This window comes from Equus przewalskii, chromosome 1, assembly GCF_037783145.1.
Source record: "Equus przewalskii isolate Varuska chromosome 1, EquPr2, whole genome shotgun sequence".
Lineage (NCBI taxonomy): Eukaryota > Metazoa > Chordata > Mammalia > Perissodactyla > Equidae > Equus > Equus przewalskii.
The window spans coordinates 12,490,748-12,504,030 of NC_091831.1; positions in this window are offsets into that span (position 1 = coordinate 12,490,748).

Below are 13,283 nucleotides of genomic sequence, written 5' to 3' on the forward strand. Positions count from 1 at the left end.
CAGCTGTTTGAACCCCAGCCTGCCCAAGCCCAGAGCTACTCAGATGTCCCTGCCCCTTGCAGGAACCCTGGGGTTGTGGGTGTAGGGGGAACATCTAGGACAGAAGGCAGGATGCCAGGGCTGGAGGCACACATCACCTGCCCTTTCTGGGGCCTGGTCTCCAGCTCTGTGGTGCGAGGCTGGTGTCCCTGCCTGCCACTGGTGCATGATGCTGCTGGGTGTCTGCCCTCAGCCTCAGCTGGCCATCAGGAGCCTCAGTTTCCCTGTGTTGGGACAAGGGCCCCAGCACACTGTGCAGGTTTGGGGCTGTCCCCCTCCCACGACTGAAGGAGGAATAAACGCTGTTGTCTTCTCCATAGGACACTTGTGACCTTACTCACTGAAAAAATTAAAAACACCAGTTCTGTCCTCGAGAAGGTTAAAGACTAATTTGGGTAGAATAGTGACTACTATAACAGTTCTCAAATAAAGGAGTCTCAACGGCAAAATTTTAAAAAAAGAAAAAAATACAAATTCTTGGGAAAAATCCAAATTATCACAAGGACAAATAAATAAAATTCTCCTCTGTGATTCAGTGGCTCTGCTCCTAGGTTTATGATACTCTAGAGCGTTTAAAATCACATAAAAGGGAGTCATACTTAGAAGCTAGCAACCTCGACATAATTTCAATTAAAGTGAAGGTTTAAAAGGGGTCAATCGCATAAGGCACTTTTTCGAGAAGGCTCCAGAGATGGCAGAACAAGACACAGTCACAAAATCAAACCATCTACAGTGATGTCAGCTCCAAAAATACTGGAAACCTGCTTTCCTTTGATGATAAATGACCTCTTCTGCAATGAGACCTGGGCTGGGAGCAGCTTTCCTAAGGCCACCAAAAGCCAAGCACTTGGCAAAGAAACTGGTTCATTTGGGATCATGAAAGGAGCCTCATAATGGCTTCCAAAGGAAGAGTTGAAAGCTAATTAAATACTCGAGAGCAAAGCATTCACTGTATTTGGGAAAGCAGTCTTTCAGAATCTGCCACTTGTCAACGCAAATAATCCATAATCAGTCTATAAATCAAAATTGGGGTGAGTTTATTATGAGCTGGGTCTGAGGACTACAGCCCAGGGCCTTCCTTCCCAAGGAAGGGAGGGCACCAAAGAAGTGGGCTATACAAAGTGGTTATAGACTGTCTTGGAACAAAGAGTACACATCATATATGACAGGAATATCTCTTTACTACCATCACAAGATGCTTAGCTGGCACAGCAGGTCAGTGGTCACAAGGTGAGCACAAAAAGTCAGTAATTAAGCCTTAATTTCCAGGAAGAGATGCTTCTCCTTAAGGAAATGCTGATATGGGGGGAAGTTACATCCCTATCTTTAAGGGCATCATTCTTGTCTTTGAGACAGCGTAAACGTTTAAAGCAGATGTACAATGCATGCTCAACAGGCCATGACAGGCCCTTTTGGAAGAGCAAGCTCAGGCCAAATTAGTTTTAAACCACATGGCTTCCTCATATACTCCAATATATCCTATTGCTTTTCATTTATTTATCTCACTTCTTGCTTGTATTCAGAACTCCAAATATCTCTGGCAGTTTCACTTTTTATCTTTACAGTTTTACACCTAAGAGCCTCTTAATTAAAGTATGAATCACAGACTTTAAACTGATGTTCATATTTATGCAACGTGTGCCTTAGTTTTCTTCCAAGCGCCGTGCTGCCTCTGGCCTCCCTCCGGGTCTCAGAAACCTCTGGGAAGCCGTCCTGAGTGGGGATGATAAGAGCAGTGGTGTCCCCAGGGCTTTGCCAAAAAGCCTTTCCGAACACTGGCTCAGAGCTTGGGTCTCAAGGCTACTCAAAATATAAACCGCACTTCCCTTCCCTTAGGATCATATTCCAATTTCAAAAACCAATTAATCGAGCACAGAATTGCAAATCGCTTTGAGTTTTTCTACTTTGAATTCATTTTCTGTGATCTAAGGTACAGAACGGGGAAAGCAAGGATAACGTCTGTAACAATCACAGGCCAGTTAAAGAGATTCCTTGAATTTCTGTCTTAACAAAACAAACCTTTCCTTGAAAATATGCAAACATACACTCACGTGCATGTGGGTGCACATACATACACACTCGGACATACACACACACTTTAATGTCTTGGCCACAGGTAGAGGAAAAGCCAGACAGTATGAAAGCCAACAAGTTTTCATTTCCAGTGACTGTGTGTACACACTTCCACTGAGTTACAAGGGACGAGAACTCAGCTTACAATTTCATACTTATCTAGATGCTTTTCTCTTGGAATTTAAAGCAATTTAATCACAATAATTAGGCTTCACAGCAATGCTGAAATATCTTCTGAATTTTCTGAAGCCAGAACAAAAGAAAGTTGTACCCCAAGACCATTCTTGGCATCCCCTAAGCAAAATGATTTCATCTAAAATTTAGACCAAGTTAGAAAAATATTTCAAAGGGGTCACATACCCCAAAACAACCGAAAAACATAATAAAGAAGAGAGGCAAAATAAAAGGACAAAAATAAAACTTGTCCCTAGAAGTCTTATCTCCAAATATGAGGCATTTGTATTTGATAATATTGCTTACTTTTTTAGAATATCCTCTAAAATACTTATCTGAATTCCTAGATGATAACAGGTTCTTTTGTGGCTGGTGGTAGGAGTTTTGCGTATGGATCCAATACATAACCAGAGCCACATCTGCTTTTATGCTTTAAGCATGAAAGTATTTTAATATCTTGTCTGAATATATTCTCAGCTTAGCAAAGGAGAGGAATAAGTCTAGACTCAAAGACTTCCAAAGTGCATGCAATCCCATCAGAGTAGCTTAAAAATCACAAGGACTTTTCATTTCATCATTTCGGTTCTTTGAATTGGCTCTCAGGCATGGGCAATAGCCACAGCAAGAATAAATGCCTGGAAAATTAATTCACAGGGTGTCTTTCTCCTGTTATGAAAAGTTATTTTTTTCTCCTAATGACATGACACACTAACTCTTGGTTTCAAGCCAATTTAATTGCAACATCTTTAATCAAGCGGTATAAAACTTTATTGCCCAGAATCTTATTGTAAACTTGAAAGGGGCCCCCCAAATGCTCACCGGTAGCTATTGAGTTGAGAACCACTTCAGAGCCTTCAGCAGGGGCCTCTGTTCTGCCTTTCCAGCATCTGCTAGTCCTTGCTTAGCTCTAAGTTGTTGGTTTTATCTATGTGCATCCCACGGGAACTTGCCAGGGAAATGTAAGGGAAAAAACCTTTCCTGTTCTCATCCTCCCTTTCTGGAACTTGGCCCACTTAGAATATTGCTTCCTGATCCTTCCAATAAGCTAAAACCCCAGAGGCACTTAACAATTAAAAGAAGGGGCCAGAGGCATTTGGATGAACATGTACATCGTGTATAAAAATCTAATGTTCTTTTTCATGGTCTCCATATTGCTAACATTGCCCAACCAGAAATGGAAACTGCCACATAATTTAATCTGTGCAGGATTCTTAGCTTTATGCAACTAGAAGAGAATAAATTAAAAAGTAGTTGTCCTTTTTTGTTCCTCACCTAAAAGAAGTCAAAATTTTAAAGCCATCTCTAATTTCAAATCCTCACTGAATTCCTCTGGGCTGGGGGATATAGGCGTTCACGAGCAGGCACTCACATATCCTTTATAGAGATAGTCGGGCAGGACCAAATGAGGTAGTTTGGTTTTCATGGCCCCCACAGGGCTTAGTTCTGTTGAGCATCATGAGGCAAGGAACTTATTATAACTCGGCAAGTTCAGTCTATTTCCAAAATACTTTCCCCTAAGGTCTAAATACTGGCTGAGTAGCCTTACCACCACACTAGCCGAGCAACAGGCTGGTTGCCCACCCTACCCACCCACCCCACATATGTTCCTTTTAAGAAATCTCAGCCATGTGTACCAGGTGGGTATATACTACATGGATATCACTTGAATTGGGCATGCCTGCATATCCCCTAAATTTGTACATTAACACCAATAATAAAGTAAGAATGGTACCCAATAATTAAATACGCCCCTCGTGTACTTTACAGGTATTCTCTCATTTTCTCTTCACATCAACTCTACCAGGTTGATACTATTGTTATCTCTTTCTCACAGATGAAGAAACTAAGGCCCTGGGAGGTTAAACAAGCTGCCTAGGGTCACACAGCAATTAAGCCAGACAGAACCAGGATTCAAACCCAGGCCTCTTTGACTGCAAGGCCCTCAACTCAGCCTCTACTCCGCCCCTCATGGTTCCTCATGCACCCACCCGTGCCCCCCCGCTGTCCTCACTCCCCCATCACTGGCCTCATTACCTTCACGGCCACTCGGAGTTCTTGCACATCTTCTCAGCCTTTCCTCGAAGTAACCTAGGCTCTCCTCAACTAGAACCCAGATTCCATAGCACAACTGGGCTGTCATGTATCCTAGCCTGACCCAGGCCCCAGGAGGTTCCATCTTGTCTGCCTTGCAGATAACGGTCCTGCCACTTTATCCAAGACTCTGGATACTTCTTCATAATGTTACTTCATTGAATCCCTTATAACACCCTGGAAAGGGCGCAGGTTTATCCTTATTTTCCTAGAAATTGAGGATCGAAATGATGAAGCGACTCCCGTGGGTCGTGCATCTTATTGAATGGCAATTCCTGGATTTGATCCCAGGAGTGGCATTGTTTTCCCAATTACTCCTCGGCACACAGAAAGTCTCTCATAAATCGTTATCAATTAACTCACAGTGATGCCATTCTCTTCACCACAACTTTCTCCATCTGAGGTCATTTCTAGTTCAGAAAAAAATTAACGCTCTCAAAAAATTAATTGCTCAGCTGTGGTAATAAGCATCCCCCAAATTCCAACGACTTTACCCAACTAAAGTTGAGTTCTTGCTCATGCAGAGTCCACTGTGAGTCCAGATGACCCCCTGGGGAACCTGTCCACCATGTGGCAGCCTAGCATTCATCTCCCTATCAACCCACGCTTCCACAGGGGATGCCACATCAGGGGAAGAAGTAGGGGACAGCGAGCATTAGCAATTAGTGCTTCCGTCCAGAAGGGACACACGTTGCTTTTACCCACAGTCTGCTGGCCACAGCAAGTCGCAGAGCCATGCCTATCTTTAAGAAGATAGAAAAACACAATCTTCCTGTTTGTCCAGAGGTGAGGAGAACCAGATGTCAAGAAAGCAGTAATATCCGCTACAACCAGTGGAGAAAGAGAGATCTGAGAGACAATGTGAGAGATTTGAGAGATAACAAGGTCATGCAGCTAAAAAGTGGCAGAGTCAGGGGCTGGCCCCATGGCCTAGTGGTCAAGTTCGACGTGCTCCACTTTGGTGCCCTGGGGTTCAGCTCCCGGGCACGGACCTATACCACTCTCTGTGAGTGGCCATGCCACGGTGGTGGCTAACATGCAAAATAGAGGACGATTGGCAGCTGACATTGGCTCAGGGTGAATCTTCCTCAGCCACGGGAAAAAAAAAAAAAAAAAGTGGCAGAGTCAGGACCCAACACCAGGTTTTTCCATCTCTAAAATCTGAGTCCTTAAATACCACACAATTCTCAAGAGAGTTGTATCCATTTTATACACCATGGTTATTCGACATGAATAACAGGCACTCACTGCTTATTGGCTGGTGGCTCTGCTGATCTTGGCTGCCCGCGCCACTGGGGCTGTCCAGCTGACAGGTGATCTCAGCCAGCCGTGGTTGGGAGGACTGGCATGACTTGACTCTGCTCCACGTGTCTCTCATCCTCCAGCAGGCCAGCTCAGGCACGCTTCATTGTGACAGCAGAGGCACAAGAGCAAGCAGGCCCAAAGCAGGTCATGTGGCTGAGCTCAGAGTCGGGAAGCGGGGAAGGAGTGAAGGGGGCACTGTAACATTACAGAGCAAAGGGAGTGAAGAATTAGCCCAGGTATATGCAAACTTTTTCTGTAAAAGGCCATATAGGAAATATTTTTGTCTTCATGGGCCATATTGTTTCTGCCACAGCTACTCAACTCTGTGAGTGTAGCATGAAACCAGCCATAGATAATAAGTAAATTGATGGGCATGGCTATGTTCCAATAAAACTTTATTTAGAAAAACAGACGGCGGACCAGATTTGCCCTGAGGGGTATAATTTGCCAACCCCTGAATTAGAGCCATCCTTGCAATCTTCCACAGAGGGCTCTAGTCGAGTTCTGGAACTATCTGTTTATATGATCTGACAGTGTCCCTTTTTCTCTCATCTGACCTTATTTTTTTATTTGAAGTGAAGAAGTTGGAGTAGTTCTTTAGAACCATAAATTTCTTACACTCACAGAAAGTATATTATTGTGTAAACCAAAAGGTGTGTTCTGGGGTCTAGTTGAAGAGAGTATGCCCAGCCTGTTAATAGAATAAATATTGTGTTTGTCCTTAGTATTATTGCTCACCTACACAGGCTAAAATTTTATGATTTTACTTGAACAAGAGTTGCCATGAAAAAGACACTGATCAATAGCAACATAATCTTAGCTCCATCAAAGTGAGATAGATTTTTCCATCCATCCAAGCAGGAAGTCAGCCTGATATATGGAATGAAAACAAAGTGACACTTTTAATGACAAATGAGTAGCAAGGCTTTACTGATTACAAGAATAGAAAATGAAATACTAGGGAGGCAACACTGGGTGACATCAATGAAGGTTAAAAAGAAACATACAATTAACTGGTTGAGAAGGATAAGCTATAGTGAGGGACACTGCAAAACAAAGAGCAGGCATCCTCCGGGAACACCACATTTAACTGAAGGTTATTCCGTTTATCATGTCTCCTTTATTGACACCTCAATAGCCTGTAATTCAGTACACTGCAATATCACAGGAGGATATTTTTGCTTTTTTCCCTCCATTAATCTTCCCTGCCAGGCTGTTGCCAGAATTACAAATAAGAATATATATGTTAATGGCTTCTGCAAAGAGAAAGCACATGTGAAATATTCTGCAACTATGCGTCAAATCAGGGCACCATGCAGAGGTTTGCAAACACCTGACTTCCTGAAGCTTTGTATCAGTGGTTCTCGAGGACGTTTTGCCCCTGGGGACATTTGGTTTGGAGATATTTTGGGTTTTTCAATTGGGGGATGCTACTAGCATCCAGTGGGTAAAGGCCAGGGATGATGCTAAACAGCTTACAACACACAGGACAGACACACACAGCAAAAAAATGATCTGGTCTAACGTGTCAACGGTGTCGAAGTTGAGAGATCTGATTTTCAGAGATGAAAAAAGCATCAGCTGAGAGGACAGCAACTTTTCAATCACTGGAAACTCCAAATCATGATTATACGCCACACAAAAGCAGCACGTATTTTAGACCACCCCAAGCAACTTTATTTTGTAGCCTAGCAACTTTTCAAGCCAGGTACGTGGTGTCAAAAAATGCTGCAGAAGTGCCAGAGAAAAGCACTGTTCCAGAAGCAGGTCAGAAATCCCAAAACCGGTCCCAGAAATGATAAAAGGCTCAAAATACTGAATAACCCATGGGGATTAATACATCGATTTGAAGTATAATAAATACCTTTATTACCGTGTCATATAAAATATAGCTTTTTTTAAACTACAATACCAAAAGCACTGTGGATATTTTCTAACCAAAGAACATATGTGGCAGGAGAGTCTTCATCTCATTTGAGTTGTCTTGACAATCACGTGCAACATGAGCTTTTACTGTAACTTGTGATGTATCTCCAACAGGATATAATTTATCAGCAGGTCAAAGAGCTGGAAAATTAATATCTGTTTAGCTCAACAGATCACATCTGTTAGCAAACTCATCCAAATAATTTGGCACCATTGCTTACGATATATGTAGACAGAGACCATTTATCATTTGGATCATTTCTGGAACCCACAAGCTTGTTTTCTATGCATTGTGCAGAAACGTACGTGCACTTGCACACATGCACACACTTTATGTGGATCCTTTAGAATGCTTTTGCACAACTTGCCTGTTTTTAAGTGAAACAAGTACACAATGACTTCTGCAATTTTCTTTTCATTCTGTTTCTCCATTGCGTTGTCCTTCCACCTTGCCAGTGATAGGTGTCATTTCCACTTCAGTTCATTCTTAAACTACCCCCAGGTAATAGGTTTTCAGCCAAAAGTACAGGAGACTGTTTAGGATTAAGTTCCAGGGCCTGATAAAAAGTTCCTGCAAATATATCCTAGCCCTTTATTAACTGCAAAAGAACTCTCTACTCCCTCTTTCAGGGCTCCCTCAAGCAAAAGTGTGTATCCTGGTGGTGAAGAACATAAGCTGGACAGTCCAAAATCCACCTGGAGCATTTTCTGGCTGTGACCTTGAGCAGGTAGCATAACCTCTTTGATCCTCAGCTCCCTACATCGAACTTAGAGACAAAATTGCCTACTGCCTGGGACTGCCATGAGGATGAGACGAGGTCACGCTTATAAAGTGCTGAGGCCAGGGGCTGGCACACGGCCCTTCCTAAATGTCGGGTATCACAAGTAGATAAACAGAGTCCACAAGCTATTCCATCACATCCATTTTGAGACTGCATTTTGGGCCTGACAAGGACAGTACACATGAGTCAGACACATTCTCCCTCAGGTTGTTCACAGAGTCACCAAGGAAACACACTTGGCACAGGTGAAATAGCAGGATAACCAGGCAGGGGTGCTATGTTGCATGGCGCAGAGCAGTGATGCTGGAGATCAGAGACCAAGGAGATCAGCCAAAAATTTCAGGAAAGTTAACACACCAGAAGTCCTCGCCCCAGCGCCTGGCTTGGAACAAGGGAATGTTGACCATTATTATTATCTTTGTCATCTATTGCAAAGGGAAATGGGACTCATGCCTTTCCATCACCAGGATTAACAGTTGCTGCCACCTGGCCCCCAAAACCCACTTCTTATTTGAAGACAAGCGCTTCTGCAGGAAACTGTTCACTTCGCTGTTGCGTGCTTGCCCGGAGCCTTTTTCATTATCCCTTGTTTTCCTTCCTGTATTGCTTGTTCTCTTTGTTAGCTGTTGACTCAGTTTGGGAGTTATTTGATTTATTTGCTAAACAGGCAAACCTATTCCTTTCCTTGCTAAATTTTATCATTTTACAAGTGCTGGCAACAGCAATCACAAATACTATAAACCATCTCCATGAAGGGTTTAAATCCATTCAGATTGTTTCTGGATTATGTATCATCTAGCAAAATACATTGGCTTTCTAGTGTGTTATCCTCTTATTTAAACTTTACTTGCTTTTTTTTTTTTTTTTTTGCTTTGGGGTTTTTTTCCAACAAAAACCTTACCACTAAAGAAATGAAGCTGCCAGGTCATAATTCCTAGGCATCAGGGCTCCCTTATTAAATTCAGAAAATAGCAACAATCATCCAAGTGATTCAAGTTGCACTGAAAATGCTTCCACAGTTATTTGTCCCATCGTGGACATTGCCCATTGCCAAAGAGTCAATGCCACGTCAGCCTGGGTCCATTTTTGGCCTGGGCATTCTGGAAGAAATATATTAGAGCTGGAAGTAAACATAAGGGTGACTGTTCAACCCCACATTTAACATAAGGGAAACTGAGGCTATGAAGAAGAGGCAAAGTAAACTTGGAAGCAACCAAGGTGCGCTTCAGCAGGTGAATGAATAATTCCCTAAGGTACATCCAGACAATGGAATATTATTCAGCACTAAAAAGAAATGAGCTATCAAGCCATGAAAAGACAGGGAGGAAACTCTGTGCATATTACTAAGTGGGATATGAATCTCAATCTCAATCTTTTTGAGATTCATAAAGCTACACATTGTATGATTCCAACTATATAACATTCTGGAAAACACAAAACTATAGAGAGAGTAGAAAAATCAGGGGTTGCCAGAGGTTAAGGGAGAGGACAGGATGAACAGGCAGAGCACAGAAGACATTCAGGGCAGCGAAACTACTTCTAAAATACTATAATGATGGATACTTGTCATTACACATTTGTCCAAACCCATAGAATGTAAAACACAAGAGCGAAGCTTAAACACGAGAGTAAACTATGGACTTCGGGTGATAATGACGTGTCAGTGTAGATTCATCGATTGTAATAAATTTACTCTCCGGTGAGGGATATCGATAATGTCCTACATTGCTGTGTTTTCCTACAAACTCTGGCCCACTCTCTAAAACACCAGTTGTGTTTGCTGTCATTGCTTCCCTCTCTCAGGTCTCTTTTTCTCCTTGGGATTTCACACTCGCCCCTTCCTCACCAATAAAGCTTCAGAACAGGGGTTGGCAAGCTTTCTCTGCAAATGGCCAGACAGTACATATTTCAGGCTTTATAGGCCATACAATCTCTGTCGCAATGACTCGACTCTGCCTTTGTAGCACAAAAGCAAACGTAGATGCAATTTGTAAATGAGTAGGCAGGACTGTTCAATAAAACCTATGTATGGGCAATGACATTTGAATTTCATAGAATATTGACTTGTTGCAAAATACTATCCTTTTGGTTTTTTCAGCCGTTTAAAAATGGGAAAACCATTCTTAGCTCATGCGTCCTATAAAGCAGGCAGTGAGAGGCCTGAATTTGGGCCATGGGCCATAGTTTGCCAGTGCCTGATTTAAATCACTGGGCTGCTGGGTTTCTTCGCTCACAGACTGTACAAAAACAAGTGACACAGGCCCAAGTCTGCCAGCCCTGTGTTAGCCTGGAAGCTTTGCTTCAAGCCTGCTTTCTAGAGATCCCAGGCTAAGACACACCACAGTCATAATCCTTAGGTGAATTTTTTAAATAATAAATGAAAAAAGCAGTCTTCTTAATGCTCTGTGCTGACCGAGGAGCCTGAGATACTGGATATGCAGATCCCATCAGGAAAGCCAGTCTCCCTGCCTCCTTCCTGTAGTCGTCCAGGTCACCGAAGCTCAGGGATGTGGGAAACCAGCCGCCATGGCTCCTTTTGCATCAAACACTCCCTTCCATTCCATTTTTCTTTCTTTGGGTGTAATTCTTTACTCTCCTTTATGGTCAAGGAGCATCGGTTAAACTTTTGTATCCTCTACTGGTACCTCCTACACGATGAATATTTATTGCTCAATAAACGTGTGTTGATTCTTTATCAGAGTAGGAACAAGAAGACAGATTTCCTGATGGAGTTGAATTTCTGCATCAGAGCGGCCCAAGGAGGGAGTAGGTTGCCTTGGGGGGGAGTGAGTTTCTCATCATGATAGGTATTCAAGAAGAGTCTATAAGACCACCTGGCAAGGAAGCTAAGGATTCAAGAAGTTATGCTTCAAGTGGAAGGTAGGACTTTCCAGGCCCAAGAGTCTATGATTCCCCATGTTAGGCAAAGGAGAGCCAGTTGTCCAAGATACAAGAGAAGGAAAGAGAGAACACTGTTGGAATGCCTACCAGACACTGCACTGAGGGCTTTACAAATTAATAATAGTGATAATAATGACCAACATGTATTGACCCTGTAAAGCATGCCAAGTACTGTGCAGTATGCTTTTACAACCTAATCCAAGACCACGCAGCTAGAAAACAAAACAAGAACCAAACCTCAGTCCAACAGATCCCAAAGGCCCAGAGTTATCCCACTCAATCCATCTCCTTGAGTGAGAGGTTAGGTCACAATATGAAGTCCTTCCACATCTTGGTGGGCCACATTGTCTGACCACTGTAAAGTGACATTAATGATCTTGCCTTTTCTTAACTGAATTGAGGTCCATTATCATGTTTCTGCTCTTGAGAACTCAAGAACATTTCAGAGGATCAAACTACTCTCAACTTTAAAAAACATTGTAGAGAATAGTGAGTGTTATGGAAGACGGACTTGCCCCAGGGAACTGGGAATAGCTCATAACAAACTGCATCACAGCACACCACTAATTAAGGATGCTTAAATGGCAGCTTGTATCTCAGGGGGCCGCCACAGGCAGGAACCACGTCGCTCCATCGAGCCTGGAAATAAGTACTTTGTCATTAACCTGATGTATAATTTATGGGGCAAAAATGTGTCGCCTCTTTTTCCAAAACAGACAAGTGCCAGCATGGAGTCCCAGCTGTACATCCCAGCCCCTCCACAGAGAAATATTATTCTCTTAATGGTCTAACTTTTGTTTCGACCTGGAGCACATTTTACAACATTGCCTCTAAGCTGGAAGAGCTCTCCAGACCTCCTGCCAACAGTGAGCTGACGTGCTGCTTGGGGGAGCCTGAGAGAAGGGCTATTATTTCTGTAGTCACTCAACCTGATGCATTTTAACGAGCCACATTAGTCCAAGGGGCATGAACAAGACACCCTTCCATGTGGCTTGCCAAGGCTCAGGGACCCAGAAACATGCCAAGCCTGTAGTCTTGGAAGGATTTTGGCTTGGAAGGAAGGCAGTTGGCTTCCTGAGGCCCCAGGACTCTTCCTACGCTCACAGGCTCACAGTCTTCTCAACACTTGAGCATCACTTGTCTTGCTGTTATCTTGGAGTAACCTAGAATATAAGTCCTTGGAGCCTCTCTCACATCCCCAGGCCTGCAGCGAGACTACACTGAAGGAGGCATGAGGCAGCTTCTCTGCATTAGCTCTAGTCACTGCAGTGTCCCAAAAACAGCTCTGACAGCCCATCCATCCTGTCACCTCCGCAGAAGCAGGCATCTGCTCTCCCTCCCCAGGACTCCTCCATGTTCATCTTTCATTCTGTGATTGCCTCCATTTATGCCACTCTGCATGTGTCATGTTAAAAACCTCCCTGCAGAAAGGATTTGATTTGTCAGCTAGACGTCTTCCAAGATGGGATGTCCGACTGACCACTTGAGCCAGGTCACTTGAAAAGTCACCACTGGCTTACACACTGGTTCTTTTTTCCTTTTTTATCTACAAACCACACTGCTACTCCATACCCCTACCATAGGCAACCACTCTAAAGTGCTTAATGTGCATCTTTTCGTGTGTGTTCTTGCAAAATGAGTATCAAGATTATGTGTGCATTTTCACAAGAGTGCAATACGTGCATGCGATATATCTCATATTGTTTCCTTAAGTCCCAGTTCTTATCTTTCAGGGCCAAGCCCCCCCTCCTTTATGAGTGTGATAAAAGTCTGGATACTCTGACCAGAAAAACACATGAATGGAAATAGAAAGTTTTGCACACCATTTTAGGGTGCTCATACACACTAAAGGCCATTTGTGGACCCCTGAGGGTCAGGAGCTCAAGTTGGACTCTCATCAGTGATACTGGCCTTTGGCCAGAGCTTGAAGGCCTAGGCTGATCAGTGGTAGCCAAGGAAACAGGGTCACATGGCACAAGGTAGGAAGCTGCA